Genomic DNA, 18,443 nt, shown 5'->3' with positions numbered 1-18,443 from the left:
GATTTTTCTTGTTTTATGTTAGAGCTTGTATGCGGCGGTCATATTATGGCCTTATACACTATTAAAACTAACTTGTTGTGTTGTAATATGTTGGGTAAAGCTTTCGTTGTGACCAAAGGATGTCGATCAACCACTCGGGGCGAATCACGAACATGCATCACGAAGAAATGGTTAATATTTGTAAATGGTTATAAAGGTCGAGAAGTTTACTTTGTCATAATCTAAACGTCTATGTCTTATAAATATTTTGTCGATAAAACTATTCGTTGATGTTGTTTTATAAACAAGTAATAATAAATCATAATAATTGCGCTTCCGCATCTTTTTAAATTAATATATAGTTGTTTAAGATTGTGTGTGTTACAAAAAGAATGGTAGGGTTTTATAATACTATTACTAATTCAATAATTAGAACACATTGAAGCTTCAGATTTATATGTGTTTTATTGCTTTTGATAGCATGACATGAGTAAATTTTGTGGATGTGTTATGAATGTTTATGTTTGATTTGTGTCTTATAAAATTGTTTATGTTTAGGTTTGATTTGTGCCTTGAAAGGCTTTTTTAATTAATTTTCAGCTTCTTTAAAAATTTCAGTTTACTTTAGCAGTCTGCAGATGTAAAAAAAACAAACAGTCTTCTCCTTGCATACTGCAGAGGTTTGGTCCACCCCTTCTGCTTCAGATGCCTGCATATGTGGTCCGCAGAATGCATACATTTTACATCTGAAAAAACAAACAACACCTAACACAATTTAGTTATTCTGTTAACTGATTATAAAAATATCAAAATACCACTGAGTTGAAATGAGACATGTTTATGATAAATTGTGTGAATGGGGTTTGAATTGGGCCTTTTAATGGGCTTTGATTTAAGCCCATATATGTTTAGGCCCAACTTAGGCCCTTTTATTAAAATGAAGAGTAAATTACGTTTTTTGTCCATTTAGTTTGTCAAATGGTTCAAATCTTGCCATTTAAATGTCTGGTATTTCATTCTTGTTGTAATCAAGTTTAGTCCAATAACACCATCTAATTGTTTTGTTATTGTTTTTATAAAAGAATTAAAATTCCTCTACACTAAAATGGGACTCGCTTATGATTATCGTTGAAAACACGATGTTAAAGTTTAGTTAGATCTATTGTTTTGGTAATGACTTACTAAATGTGACTTAAAATGTTACTAGTAATCGTCTTAAATCATGAACCAACAATGACCTAATGTGTTAGAAGTTACGAAATGGGTGTAAATATTATTCATAGCCCTTTAAACAAAGCAACAAGAGTGGAAAAGACTTCACCTAATGGTAAAAACACAAAACACAAAGTGATGTAGAATGAGCGCCCGTTGTCTATTTAACCGACCGTGGAAGCGATTGTCGTGTCAACACTTTGTTTGGAGATGTCTTATGCAACATTTATCTTCACCGCTTTTGCTCTAACTAATACACATACATGTGTAGATAGTATCTTTGTTACTCCCATCATATTTCAAGCATCAATTTGAAAAGATATTAAATACGAACAAAAGTAATAAGTGCCCTTATGTTCAATCTTGTAATACTGTGAAGGTGTCACTAGTGTTGTTTTGGTGATTTTTTTAGTTTGTGAAGTGTTCATTATCTTGATATAGTGTTAATTTCTATTTGAGAGTTAGAACACCATGGTGACATAGTGAATGTTGAAGAGTTGTAAAGACATACTATATTGACATATTGTGTTGAAAAATATGATCATCACCACATTGGCTTAGTGAAACGGGGTATTGGTGATCCATGTCATTTTAGGGAACGACTAGTGGAGAAAATCCCGATTGGAGAATCAAGGAGAAGACTTAGGGTGGATTAGTAAACATCCATTCGAATTGATATAAATCGGTTTTTTGTCATCTATATCCCTTAAAATGTTTACTTATCCCATATATATTACATTTGTGTTATAAGTTGTAACAAGAGTTTATCAAACAAGATTGTCAAGCAAAATTTAAGAAAACCTATTTAACCTTTCTTCTCTACAATTATATATATATGTGTGCGCGCGCGTGTATGATTCATTTCCTATAATAACCTTAACGGATTTTAAGAACTTAAGAACCAATTGAGTGGATTATATCTATACACATCATCATTTCTTTAAAATATTGAAAAATCTTTGGTAATCAAATTATTCTCTTTCTTTTAAATATATTATCTATATAGATAAAAGTTGAAATGTCGGTGCCACAAAAGTGTTTTTTCTGAATATTATTAGTTCAGTTATGAATGTAATCTAATCATTTTGATGTTAAAGCAATAAAGACGGTGTAGCCTAATTGGTATTGTGCTATATATTTGGGCTTGGTCTATGGCTCCACACGCAGGTTCGAGGCCTACATCAATCATGAAAGCAAAGCAAGGGAAATTTTTTTCTTTATCTTCCTTTTTTTGATATTTCTGTGATTTTTGGTGGAGAATATCCTTTTTTGTATTTGTTTTCCTTTTTCTTATATATACATTTTTATTGTATATTTTAAAAATATTTAAAGTTGAGGAATTTATTATTTGGGTTTATTTTCGGAACCGTAACAAGTATATCGACACATGCCGAATTCACATCGAGTCACCGTTGAAATGCCCGAACTTGAACGATCGAGTAAAATCATTTTAGATATGTTACTTGTGTCATAAGCTATATAAATGTCGGTATCGGTATCGTAACCAAGTTCATGTCATTTTGAACATAAGTTGTACGTGTGTCGATATTATTTTGGATGGTTACATATATTTTCTTTATTAGTGTCGGTTTTGTAACGAAATTAATTAACTGATACTGTAACAATTCGGGTTTCCCCGTATTTCATTTGTAATCGTTACCCAACCCATTTACGGGTCCGGGCTTTCTCATTAATAATATTCCCGCAATTATCAAGTTAAATTGAGTATTTTATTATTTATTTATAAATATAACTTTTATATTTTGACATTTTTAACCCACATTATAAACTATGAACTTCTCTTGTACCCATATTCAAACTCCATGGTCCTTTATGTAAATAACCCATATTAGACAAACTAGATATCCATGATCCAAATCCGAATCCATATTCAATTTCTTATACCCGAATTCATAATTGTTAGCTTAGACCATAATTTTCGCTATAAACATGTTAATTGATCTCGTAAATATAATGTTATTGTTATCATCGACCTCACCATCGTTATCAATTAGGAATTCTCCGCCAAAATCGTTAATCATTATCCGATTTAAAATTCAAACGAAGCCCTAAAATCGTTTTCCTATATAAATGATCACATAAACGAAATTAAACTTGCATGCACATTCACCTACACCTCGCCGTTCATAACCCTATAAATAATTGTATCTGTTTGGCCATTTACTTGCTCGTTGATACTCTTTATTGGCCGGCGTCTGTTTGAACCAATACACCCTCTTCCGTTCATCAACTGAGGTAATTGATTTATGCATTATGTTCACGATGATGTGGTGATCATAAGCCCTAACATCAATTAACCCAACATCAAACGGATTAACCGATTGATGTTGTTAGGGTTTATAATCAAACTTTGTTGAATCTGTTTCCGTTTATATTTAATGGGTTCTGGTTTATGTTGCACGTCGCTGGTTAAGACACTTGGTTATGGGATGGAAGGTCGCGGGTTCGACCCCTACCACCCCGTTTTTTAGTTAATTTTGATATTTTTCCTTTTTAAAAACATTTTATTAAGTATAATAGTAATAGTAATTATTAAATAAATTATTTTATTAAGAACCGACTATAAAACTTGTGTTTCTCGCATCTTTCGTCCGTGTATGTACGTATATGTAAACAAATATGTATATATACGTATATATAATATCACGTAAATTAATATTATCAATCTAATATAGAGAGAGAGAGAGACAAAAGGTAAATTTTATATATATTTATGTAATTTAACAAACTAATAATATTTTTAAAGATGTATTTTACTTTTATATAATAAAAAAATATAATATATTTTAAAAGGGTTTACAAACTAATAATATGATATTAATTTAATAAAATATTAATCATCGAACTCTCATATTCGATCTAGTTCATTAACTTAGCGTATCAGTATTATATCTTTCTTTATAGGTTTTATCTTCAACGCGTGATTTCCACGAATTATCATTCTTTATATTCCCTTTTCACATTTGCTCATCTATTGAGGTGAGTACCACATTTAGGGCTATTCAAAAAGCTCACGGCTCGAAGCTCGCTCGAAAAAATCTCAAAGAAAGCTCGCTCGAAATCGGCTCGATTGTAAACGAGCCGAGCCTGAGCTAGCCCCGGCTCGACTCGAGCTCGCTCGATTGGCTCAAACTATTTTATTTTAATTTATTATATATATATATATATACATGCATATAATTATCTAGTCCAAAACCCAAATATATAACATATGGCCTATCTAGCCCAATACAATTAAAAATCCAAAATGACCAGCCGCTTAAAACATCGATTAGCATTTACCAGTTACAATTATCTAACCCTAATCTCACTCTCACCACTATTAGCCGCTCAGAAAATCCAACAACACGTGATTTAGGTTCCAGCCGTCTATCATCGCTATCACCTGAAAGAAGACATATTCTAGGGTTCGTTCTCTCAATCTCACTATTTTCTATGTAAACATGTTATGTTAATCTTGTAGAAAAGTTTGATTCTTCTCATGTTATGTTAATCTTGTATCCGTTTTTAGCTTATAAACGTTTAGTTATCGTTTCATTGTTCATGTACTCCAACATCTTGTCTCTAATTGTGTTATCAGATATTCAGATTCATGTTTTACATATGAAAACTCTAATTTATATGTGTCTCTTTATTTGTATTCTAATTTATATAATAAAGTTATGAAAACTGTATGTGTCTTTATTTGTTTCAGATTCATGTTTTAAAAATGCACACCGTACGAAGCACATTCATGTGTATGTGTCTTTATTTGTATTCTAATTTATATAAATGAAAAATCTAGGCCAAGTTTAACAACACACTAACAAAAGTCAATGTGTTTGAACATATATTTATACTTCTTTGCTTTTAGACAACATTATACTATATAAATTGGATTTTAAGCTTAGGTTTGGTAAGCATCTCTTAGTTCTAATGTTTTTACCTTTTTTCTCTTTTATGGATGATTTATTGTTTAAATTTGTAGGATGTCTTTTTTTAAAGAATCTGTTGGTGGAATCGGGACTCAAAGTAATGAACCTGTTGATTTAAGTGATGGAGAAAGTGTGAAGTTGGTCGATGGTTTGGGAGATGAAGTTAATGAGCCAAAGTTCCTCTAAGTTTCCTATTTTAAGCAAAACGGCTCGTGATATTTTTTCCATTCCAATTACTACTGTCGCATCAGAATCTGCTTTTAGTGTCGGGGGTCGTATTTGGATGATTATCGCAGCTCTCTCAAAAAAGATACGGTGGAATCACTTGTATGTGGAGGTGATTGCATAAAGGGGGCCTCTAAAGTAACCTTGCAAACACTATACGTAAGCTTATATTCACATTTTTGTGCATTTACACCTATTTAAATTTTGTACTAACAGTGTATTATTTTTATTTGTAGCAATCTGCAAAAGATGAAGAAAATTTGGAAATAGAGATACCAACGAATGATCTTACAACCAAGTGACAAGGTATTTATTAATTAGGTAGCAATTCTAAAAATTGGTTATGTTGATCATGCAATTATACATTAGTTAGAAATTCTAAGCTCTAAGCTTATCCCTTTCTTATTTTTAGTTTATTTTTATAACAGAAAACTAGACGTTTAATGCGGGAGTTGTGAAAGTTTGGAACTGTGAAAGTGCGAGTTGTTGCGGGCCTTACTTTTGAACTTCGTATTTTGTTGAACTTTGAACATGTTTAATTTATTTTGTATTTGGTTTGATTTAGAGGTGTTGAACTTATTTTGTTTTCAATGGTGTTATTAGACGTATTGAACTTACTTTGTATTTGGTTTAACACGATGGTGTTGATCTCAAAGTCTTATTTATTTATTTTAACACGATGGTTGCATAACATTATTATTATTACAGGTAAATTCGAGCCAAATCGAGCCGGGCCGGCTCGATTAAAACCGAGCCAAGCTTGAGCTCACAGATTAAGATTCGAGCTCAAGCTGGCCTTGGCTCGGGCTCGGCTCGTGAACAGGCCTAACCACATTCCACTGTTTTACTTGTTTTCAACGTTTTGGGGACATATGTGTCGCATTATTATTTCTTTATTTTATAATACTCAAACTACAACTATTTTCATTTGTGTTAACAATTTTGTACCATACTTGTTACGTGCTTACATGCTTACTGTGAATCGCATTCGGAGAGGTCCAGCATAATATCAGAATAGTATGATCATACGACAGTCGTAATAGCTATCGTGCTTTTGACATCTCATTTATCTTACTCATTGGTTGAATTGCTTCTCTTATTTGACTTGTTGCAATATTTATTATTCTGTTATATATACATTAAAACTGGTGTGTTGCTCACTCAACCTTGTGTTGACAAAACTACTTTATTTTTAACGCATATGCATGTCATCGTGTGGTGTGAAGTTAGTTCAAGTTTTGAAAGAAAACTTAAGAATCAAGATAGAGAAATAAACGAGACATTTGTTTTATGATTTATGTTTGTTTGGTGAACTATTTGTCTTTTTGGATATTGTATGGAATATTTTGTTTTAATTGAATTTTACTTAATAGATATTGAAATTTCCATTATTGCATGATAGTACGTACCTTGAGAGTTGTGAGCAATCAGTTCAGGCCCCGTCATTTTTGCCGTAGGTCGGGGTGTGACAGATACCAACTGAATTCGTATATTTAATCGATTAGAAAATATACGTGTTTTTGTTATAAGAACGATGTGTTTTTTATAAAAGAAAATCAAAACCACGTATTGTTAAACTTTGCTAATATAATATTACAGAAATACTATATTAATGGTATGTAATGGATACTTACATTCATAAAATAAGTTATATTTCATATGAATTACGTCTATTTTGCATTTTTTTCATGTACCAAATAAACCATTTTGTGGTATAACCATATTCGTAGTTAGGGAAATTTGACTAGTTTGTATGTGTAATTGATAATTTATGTAATATGTGTATTGTACGTAACTTGTATAATTTGTGTAGTTTAGAATATATTTAATTATGTAATTTATATATTTATGTAGTGTATCCAACTTGTATGCAATTTCTGTAATTGGGGTTAATTAAGTAATTTGTATTATTTATGTAATATGTGAATTTTGTTGTGTTTTAATTTTGGTACCTTGTGTAATATATATGTAATTGACAATTTATGTATTTTAGTGTACTTCATGGTCGTTAATGTAATTTGTGTAATTAGTGTAGATGTAATTTGGGTAATTTATGTTATCTATTTATTGTGTAGTAATATGGGTAGCTTGTGTATTTAGGGTAATTTATGTAATTTATGTAATTTGTCTAGTTTGATAAGTTATGTATTTGTGTATATAACTACCTACATTTGAGTTGAAAAGAAAAAAAATAGATCGCCTAAAAAAGAAAGATCTCTCTCTCTCTCTCTCTCTCTCTCTCTATATATATATATATATATAAATAAGGAAAATATTAATTTATTAAAAATTACAATTTTTTAATTTTAAAAGTCATTAAAATTATCGTCATTTATCTGAAGAATTCGTCATGATATATCTCCATGCATAATATAATGAAAAATGGATAAGCAACTCTATTTATTTCTGTCCCATAGGTTTTAGGTTTGATTTTTTACCTGTTGATTTAAATGATGGGTTTGCTAGATTAGCTTTGCTACTCGGATTTTTAGTTGAAAAAGTGGATAACCTAGAAATAGGGGATAGTCCATCATTTTTTACATTTCTTTACTTTTGATTTATTTCTTTTTTCGGGAAATTTTTTCGTAGATTACGTAGATTTATGGTTTGATTTAATCATTTTTTATTATGTATATTCTTATTGTATCTACATATCCTTTTTCTATGTGGGTTGCTAACTCAACGATGGAGTACTCGGCTTTTAAGTGCGGCTTGTATTAGAATGTACTAACCGTTACAATTTTCTATAAATGTTAGATATTGTAATGAATTTTAACATATTTTATATAAAAACAGATATATTTTTATCACTTAAAAATCATAATCTACCTTTTTATTAAGAATAAAAGGGAAAAAAAACATGACGGAGAAATTATGTATATAATTATTGGTATTTGAAAAAGGTGAATGTATAGTATATCTAAACACTCTTTTATAATTTAACTAGTTTGATCCTTCCGTGTTACGGGAGTTTATTTAAAGCTATGTTTTTAATCGTTTTGCTATTTTATGATGATTATTTTATTTTTTAACGTAGTTTTGTTTTAATATAATACATATATATTATTTTGTTATTATATTTTTTTAATGTTTGGGTTTTATAAGTTGAGATGTTTGGGTTTTTTAGATTTTTAACGAACAAACATAAACGAACACGAGCATGTTGATTTTTTTAAATGTACAAACATGAACACAAATATTTATCTAATGAAAAAAGAGGCGTTGATTTAGTTGACGATGGTGGGTAGTATTGGAAGTTAACCGACGATGAAGATGATAGACCAACGACGAAGAACATGTAAAGCAAATAAATTAAATTAGGGTTTGATAATGAAAGAGTTTATCAATAAATGAGATCTTATAACCCATTTGAGGAATATTAGAGTTTGGTAAGACATATAGCTTGTGAAAATTATTCTTTGATAATTAAGGGGTTATTTCACAAATAAATGAGATGTTATAATCCGTTTAAGGGTTATCCGGGTTTGGTGAGACCCATGACCCGTGAAAATTATTGTTTGTTTATGAAATAGTTTTACAATTAAATGAGATGTTATAACATATTTAAAGACTATCCGGGTTTGGTGAGACCCATACTCGCGAATTCGGATCAAATGCATGAGAAGCCTTCATTTATAAATCAAGCAATCTGGTGGCTCTCTTGAATGGGAAGAACAACCTAAGTGCGACACCTAGAATTATGGTAGACAATTATATAAATAGTCAGATATTATTACTTTTATCCCCTCTATCTTAATTTAAAATTGTTCTTTAATCACAACTACAAACAAACGAGGATTTAATTGAATGTGTGTCCATGATTTAGTTATTAAAATTCTTAAAGCTCAACTAGCTTTCAAAATATCCTTCTTCATAATATAACAATATTGTATTATCCATGTGTAATAGTTTAAAAATCATGATCGGTGTTTTTTATATATAGAATGGTAACCTTATAATAATACAAACTAGTTTTAAGAACCCGCCGCGTTGCGGCGGGGCTATTCAATCTTAATAGACATACAATTGATAAATGCAAAAGACATGAACTAATGTTTATAAAAGTTAGTCTCTCTTCAGTCCTGCAACGATACAACCATCATTACTTATGGTACAAACAAATGAAGCACCCTAAACATACCCTACACATTGCGCCAGGTTAGCAATCCGAAACGTTTAAGGCTTAGATCTCCGTTACGGCACTGTTTTACAAAACTAAATGTTGGCAGACTTGCTAGATGTGTTTGTGCAGGTTTCAGTTTCTATTTTATTGTTTTTAACTCATTTAAATATGATATCTCACTTCGACTCAAGTTTGACTTTTAAGCAATTTTATGCACCCTTGAATAACTTTGACTTCATTATCAAAATTAAAGTTTTATTCCCTTGCATAGAGCTCTGCCTGCTGCTTTTAAACAAATATGAATTGCCCCGCTAGTAGAATGTACTTTGTGACCCATTTACTCTTACAAATGCATATTGGCACGAATATGTGATATATCCCGAACTTGTCACTAACAATTTTGTTGTTAAACCGGGATACAGTTAACTCAAATTGACCTTTAAAGTCAATTTGCATAAGCAATATGTATTAAATATGTGACCAAGATGCCCTTTTACCGAAACTTGAATTATGTTGTGTCTACCCTTCGATTGAATGTACCAAATATGCAACACATTTCAAGTTGAATCAATTTGACATGTTAGTAGTTAAGTGTGATCCCAAACTGTCTTTGGACTATGAAAATGTCAAATACATAATCTAAACCAAATTTTAATATGTCCTTTTTGCACCAAAAGGAATGCAATTTATATCAAATATGTAAAATTCAAACAAAATGAAAAACAATATATAACCAAGCTCTAAATCAGGAACCCATATGAAAAGTAATAACATGGTGCTTAAATACCAAAAAATAAAAATGTGAAGGAAATTACTTGAGGCTCAAATCTCCGCCATGACTGCAATAGAAATTGCCACACCATTTAGCGGGGCATCATCATAGCCTATACTAAAGATTTAAGTGACAAACCGAGAACATAAAGCAGCCACCAAAACAGCTAAAATGGCACCTGCACAAATGCACAGATGCCTCAACAACTGACAACAAAACACCACAACATTTACCGCTGATATGAAGTATAGGTATAGTTCTCCGTTGGCCTCCTTTTAAAGTTTCTTCAAGCATGCAGTGATTCCAGATTTAAAATCATGATTATGAGGTGGATTTTGTATCCTTACTGAATGCATTATTATCAAAACCCCTATCTTGTTGATCAGCACAGGTGGACCGCTGCCACGACACCACCTCCACCAAGGGTTTGGAACCCGACAACAATTGGTCAGTAGTGGGCACCGACACTGCCACTATGTCAAGTTCTACACACATGTGGAAGAAAAAGAAGCTTTAGACGACTGTGCAACATCCTATGCAGAAGATACAAAGTACAAACCTTTATACACAAAGTACAAAAGCATATTGCAAACTCCTCCCAAAATTGTAGTATAAACTAGCATTTTGACATGCCGCGTTGCGGCGGAGTTGTGAATATGTAGCCGAAGAAACTAATAACTAATGACGTCCAAACATTTACCATGAAATCGGTCGTTGATTAACATCCTGACTTCATATACAAAACGAAACCAACTTATTATATGCTTCATTACCACCAACTACAAATCCTAACATTTGCCACCACAACACCATCTCTACTGTAGCATGCATGACCACCCAACAGTAGCCGCTACCCTCTTTTTGTCTTGTCATCTCTCATTGTCTCTATCTTCTCTCTCCCACACTACACCACCACCATATTGAACAATATTAGCTTATTCACTTCTTCTGTAAGAATAATACTCAAGACCCCATTTGACATAATCTATCATTAAAAAAAAAGATTTAGCAATTATGTAGGATCCTACTTGAAGTGGTGATTAGTTCATAAAGTAAGAGGTTAGGGAAGCCAATTATGATAAGTTACAGAAACGAAATGAAATTACCTTTGCAAATGAAGCTACATCAAGTCCTTGTATAACATGTACATATTGCTAACTATTAACAACAAACCAAGTAGCCATTTATCATTAGAATTCAGAGTATAAAGAAACTTATACCAATGTGAATCGTTTTCAAGTAAAATAATAGCAGGTACATATCATTGCAACTATTAATAGCTAGTGAAATAACTATTTAGCATTACAATCCAAAGTATAAGAGCAAAGCTTCATACCCATCGAATTTGCGTTACATGGGAACACACATTGCATTTTACAACATGATTTAGTAATAAAACCAAAATATTAGTTAAATATTGAAGCATTAAGAAAAAAAACTTGCCAGAAAAGTAGTTCAAATACATCATTAGTACCACAGGTCATTAGTACCGCAGGAAAAATTAGTTTGAGTCATAGGAAATAGAAAGTGTTGGTGATATAATCAATTCCAGAAGCAGTTGCAGGGTGATTAGATTCATGAAATCCTATTGTCTCTCGTCTATTATATGGAAACATACTAATCACCTGCTCATTAGACTTGAGCCACTGTATTTCCAAATATTCCAATAGGATGTTCTTTAATAAGTGCTAGCACATATACGAAACCCACATATATGAAACCATTAGTAAATAGCACAATAAATGATCGCGAATAAATATTTCTTCATCTTACACCAACTTCCGCAACATAATAAGAACTGTCGAGTCTCTAGCGTTTGCATATAATAAGCCAAAAACAACTCTCAATAACATTCATTTGTAAACTGCACATTCTTATGCTGTAAAGGTAGTGGAAATTAAGGTTTTACCTTGCTATATAGACCAAATCGTTCACCATGATAGACCAACTTTTAGTTACTTATTGACTTGCTTATGCGCCCCTCATAACATATGTATTTTTGCCAAGCATAAGCAGAAATTGTAAAAAAAAATGGCTATGGATGATACACAAGCCTATAAAAATTACCTGGAACTCCGACTTCACTGAGAAAATCATCAAACAAAGTGACTGAAACCATATCTGCCGTAGCATCAATGTAAATGTTAGAATGTCAAATTAATGGGATACAATTGAATATCAAACAAATGATAAATATATGGTTGACTCGTGTTGTTCAACGTTTGATCGTCTTGATATATACAATGTTTTCCATGTCAACGTTGAATATCATACAATGCCGTCCATAATAATTAATTGTCAGCCTATGATGCGTTTGAGAGAGAGAAGTTGATTTAGCTTTCTTGGACGTACCAAATCGATTTAGTGTGTGCGATGAAATGACGGTAGGAAATGTGAAGAATGGGCTGATTGGATGATGGTGGAAATGACATTACACGTGAAAACATTATGATGAAGTAGACACGTGTATTGATACGTGGAAAGAGTATAATGAAGTAGAGTTTGTACAAGTTTTAGTTTCACAGGGTACAACCCATTATGCTAAAAAAGTTTGAAAGTGTAATATATATAATGAGATCTAAATAAAACCATGTTTGGGTTGAGTTTTTGTGAGTTCTTTATTAGTTCTCTCTTTAAGTAGAAACCCTCACTTGATCAATTCTTTATGCACTATGACATTATTATTGCATTATATCACTACTATAATTATAGTTATAAATTAGTATAATTAAGAAGTTTGGTGCCAAGTTTATGTATGACTTTGACTATTTATATAATTAGTTTAAAAAATTATTCAAATTGTTGTGTTGGTTTGATGGTTGATGCAAAGCTTCCTAAATCTTGTCTCCCAATTGTATGCCCAAGTTCAAGTTCCTCTTAAAGGGGTAGCTTTCATCTTTTTATGTTTTTTTTAAGTTATCTTAAAGTTATCCATCTATTTATTGATTAGGTTTTTTAATTTTGTATTATTTGTTTATTTTTTTTTAAATATGACAAAATTATATTTTATGTTTAGTTTTCATACGCATAATGTACCTAATTGATACCGATGGAATTCGTATCGAGTTGTCGCAGTAATGCCAATGTTTTTGTCTTAATATTGGTAACTTGGCGTAACTATTTTTTAGGTTTAGTTCCGAAACATAACAGACATAGATGGTACTGATCAAATGCAACGACTATGTTTTATCGACCTAATAAACATTGTTTTAAATATGTATAGTGTTTGTATACTATGTTATAAGGGTATTCTACCATACAAGGTGTTTACTAATTTGTGTTTTGGGGTTAATGTATGTATAGGCACGAATCTAGCTGATACCAACAGAATTCGTTTCCATCGTCGTAACGCGGCGGGTTGCTATCTAGTTACATATATATGTAATATAACAAATTTACATAGATGTAATACAATAATATTACATATATGCAATATATGTAATTTCGCGATCGACATTTTTTATTTTTCTAATTTTTGGTAAAGAATAATAACATATAAGAAGGATGAAAGATAAAAATTAAAAATATTTTTTAAATTAAGTTTTTGCGAGTTAATTGGTTATCTAGTTCTCTCTTTTAAAGGAGCTTTGTGTTGATCCCATCCCTTTAGGGGGTGGTTTATGCGATAACACTATGTTCTTAAGTTCATTTAAGGATGGAAAAGAAATGAAATGGAAGGAAAGAAGAAAAATTATTGTGTTACAGATGGTTTTTTTATAAGAAATGAAAAGAACCGAAAGAGAAAAAGTTGGGTTCCTGAGTTTCATTAGATAGAGGAAAAGAAAACACATGGGAGGAAAACAAAGAGAAATAAAGAGCAAGTTGGAAGACAACGTTATCTTTCCAATTTGAAAAAAAATGAGAAGAAAAGAAATGAAAGATAAAATAGGAAACAAATGAAAACAAATTTGTTCTCTTTCTTTTCTTTTCTCTCATTAAGTGAACTCGGAAACAAATTAAGAGATTTTATAGGAAGAAGAAATGAGAGAAAATTCATGTCCATTGATTATGTGTAATTAATGGTTTAGATTCAGCATGACAAAATGGTAATTATTAATACCGTAACTTAAATGTTTTGTAATACCTTAACCAAAGGGCACTTGATTGGTCCGTACGTTTGGTTGTTCAAAATGACGTGGCTTAAAGTTTGGGCTCGTGGCTCGCTTGATAAAAGATCAAATAAAACTATTTAAAAAATTGATTTGAAACAACCTGACCTAAGTTGGCTCATTTTGTAACTGCGCAAATTCGACCATGGCTCGATCCAGGTCATGGCTCAGCTTGTTGGCTCGATCTTAGGCTCGTTTAACTTCAAAATCGAGCTCAAATCTCGCTGAGTTTCCTCCTTTAATTTCAAGCTCGAGCTTGAAGCCACCCTGAATTAACTCGTGAACAACCATATCCGTACCATATCCGTATGTAGTGTGGGCATTTTAAGTTGTATAACTTAATCAACTAAGTAAACTATTAATATGAAGCTTTAGTGTACGCTTATTTTCATATAATTAGGCCTACATACTATTAAAATGTATGGCATAGTTCATGAGTTTTCCAAAGCTACTTTTGCTCTTAATAATGTTTTGTGATACATAAATATATTAATAACTAGTTTGATCCTCCCGTGTTACGGGAGTTTATCTAAGTTTTTGTTTTTAATCTTTTTGCTATTTTATGATGATTTATTTTATTTTTAACGTAATTTAGTTTTAATTTAACACATATATATTAGTTTGTTATTATATTTTATAACGTTTGGGTTTTTCAATTAAGATGTTTATTTTTTAGATTTTTAACGAACAAACATAAACGAACACGAGCATGTTAATTTTTTTAAATAAACAAACATGAACACAAATATTTGTCTAATGAAAAAGGGGACGTTGATATAGTAGACGGTGGTGGTAGTATTGGAAGTTAACCGGCGATGGAGATAATAGACCAACATCGGAGAACATGTAAACGAGAGAAATTAAATTAGGGTTTGATGATGAAAGTGTTTACCAATAAATGAGATCTTATAACCTATTTGAGGGCTATTAGCTAGGGTTCGGTAAGACCCATAACTCGTGGAAATTATTCTTTGATTATTAAGGGCTTATTTCACTAATAAATGAGATGTTATAACCCGTTTAAGTGTTATTTGGGTTTAGTGAGACCCATGACCCGTGAAAATTATTGTTTGATTATGAAACAGTTTCACAAATAAATGAGATGTTATAACTCATTTAAAGACTATCCGGGTTTGTTGAGACCCATACCAATGAATTCGGGTCAAATGCATGAGAATCCTCCATTTAGAAATCAAGCAATCTGGTGGCTCTAGAGAATGGAGGGAACAACATGAGAGCGACACATAGGATTTCATGGTAGACAATTATATAGACAGTTAGATATATTAAGATAGGTCTACATTTTTTTTATAGCACTACGCTATATAAGCAAACTAATGCTTACACAACATTAATTTTGCTTACATTACGTAACCATATTACACTACATTATGTATCTTCATCACATTAGATACGCATACACTATATTGATTATGATTGCATTTGAAAATATGTCTACATTACATTACATAGCCATATCAACACTATGTTAGATATGCGTACACTACATTGGTTGATGCAAATTAAATAAAAGTAAAAAACACCTCACATTTGGGATCAAATAAAAAATATTAATTATTAGTCATGTTTTAGACTAAAATCATGTGAGATCAAATAGAAAAAATTAATTATTAGTATGTTTTAGATTTAAAATGATTTTAGAATAAATAAATTTAAATGATTAACATTTGAGATAATAATAATAATAATAGTAATTTGTAACTTACCTTAATTAGTAACCACCATTTTTTAAAGCCATTAATCATTATTAGTTACCAAAAATACCCATCACATTTGACCAATATACCCTTGTATTTACAAAAATAAATAGTATGTTTGGTTTTATCTCTTATCACAACTCTTGCACTAAGAATCACTTCTAATATAGACTGGATATGGTACACACAACTTAGTATGAAAAGTGTAAGAAGAAGTAGAGCAACTATTATTACGATAGTTTTGAACTAGAATAATAATAATCGCTCTAGTTCATATTGTTATAGCGTAAGAATCGCTAGGTATTCATAACGATTTGAGATTTGAGAGTGGGCAAGCAACGAAAAAGAGTTCATGTTATGTCAATTTTGGCTTGGATGTTTTTCCAACTTTCAAAGTATTTGATATGATTCACTTGACATATAAAAGATTTAGTGTTAGAAGTTAAAAAAAAGGTGTTAAGAATTTGAACCTTTGAGGGGTTTCTAAAAATCCGATAGAGAAAGACATGTAGGAGGAAGTCGTTGCGGTGGAAGAAAATGAAGCAGAGAGGTGTGATCCTGATAATTTGCTAGACGTTGGGTCAAGTGTTAATGTAGTCTCCGGTGGGGGAGGATTGGACTTGTGAGGGGAGGAGATCAGGTGGTGATTGTGTCAAACCATTAGTTATTGTATAATTTTTATCATCATCGTCTTTAGTTAAATCATCGAACCGGTTCAGTTGAATCAAGAATGAACCGGTTCGGCTTATAATGTCCGAAATTGGTCGTCAAACCAGGCTGGCAAAAATATTTAAAATATATATTTATTCAATCTACATAGCTTTAATAAAATTAAATTTCAATGTAAAAAATATGATCCATTATAAAACTTATAATATAGGTTGCGCATAAGTATTTTCGACTCTACACATAAATTATTCATTTGAACCGATTTTGTGCTTCCATTTTTTTTAAACATACCGTTTTACAGAGCTTTTGAATATCTAATGGTACGATTACATGCTAATAAAAACTGAACAAACCGCCAAAATCAAAGTGCTCTAGTCAAGTCCGTTTGGCCATGCGACCAACCCCGGAAACCCGACAGATTCGTTTTATGGCAGGACGGAACCTTGAACACCTCTAAATGGATGGAATAACCACATTTAAGTTTGTTGATCTGCAATGTGCTTGACATTAGTAGTCAAGTAGTAATGGTTTTGATTTTTGTAGTTTGATGATAAATCTGCTTGTTTTCACTTTGACCCAAACCTGTTTTGGCATTAACCCGTTCTAACTGGAACCAAATTAAACAAGTTTAATCAGTTCGTTCTAGAGCGCGGTATGACCCGTCACCCAAACCGACCCACTCGTTTTTCCATGTCTAATCCAAACATAAATAACATTTACCAACCAAACTAATAAAAACAAACAAATTGGTTAGTTTCAAACCAAAAACAAATCGGTTTAGTTACAAACAAAAAAACAAGGAATATAATTCTTACTTTGACTCAATTTTGACCAAACAGCCGGTCGACAAACACAACACGTTTAACAAAACATTCTACTGGATTTGACACGAAACTGACATTTTTATACTAAATCCAAACCCACGAAATTCGTGTTACATTCACGACGTATCACAAATTCACACCCCTAACTACCGGCTAAAAAAGAATAATAATAAAACGATTTACGACCCACTACCGGTTGACTAAACTGAGGAAAGATATCGGGCCTCCTACCGGGCTTTTGCCTCTCCCATTCCTGTCACATAACGCGAATCGGTCACCTGTTTTTTTTTTTTTTTTTTACTTCTAAGATAACATGTAACAGAGAAACATATTTTGGAAACATAATGTAGAAGAATGTTGTGTTTACTAGAGGTGCGCGTGGTGCAGTTCGATGTGGTTTTGAGCTAATGTAATAATATAAACAAATAAGAGATTTTGCATGCATACAACATAATAACATACTTGGTGTGAATGTAAAACTCATTTGAGAAATGGTGTAACAATGCAATGTACTGTGTTAGCATGTTGCCTGTTTGTGATATTAGAGTGTCAATATTTGTGCATATAGTCGTTCTTCATTCTTAAAAAGGCGGTGTTTGGAATTGCATACTCAAACTGAACATCTGATTACTGTGAAATAAAAGATGATTACTTGATCATTTTAGAGTAAAATGATCGGTTTCTGAAAATCAGTTTAAAAGTAGCTTATCCTATTCCAAACTGATTAGTCCAATATGCAAAATAATCGTACAAACAAGAAACATCTATACTAATTCCACAGTCATCTAAACTACAGAAGAAAAGAAAAAAAAACAGAAAGCACTAAAATATTTATCCTCTAGAACTTAATTTACAAGTTCCTTGGAATCGGAAATTC

The sequence above is a fragment of the Bidens hawaiensis genome, unplaced genomic scaffold, assembly GCF_021521415.1.
Source record: "Bidens hawaiensis isolate Kalapana, Puna unplaced genomic scaffold, B.hawaiensis_p1.1 tig00003141_1, whole genome shotgun sequence".
NCBI lineage: Eukaryota > Viridiplantae > Streptophyta > Magnoliopsida > Asterales > Asteraceae > Bidens > Bidens hawaiensis.
This window is presented reverse-complemented; position numbering follows the sequence as displayed.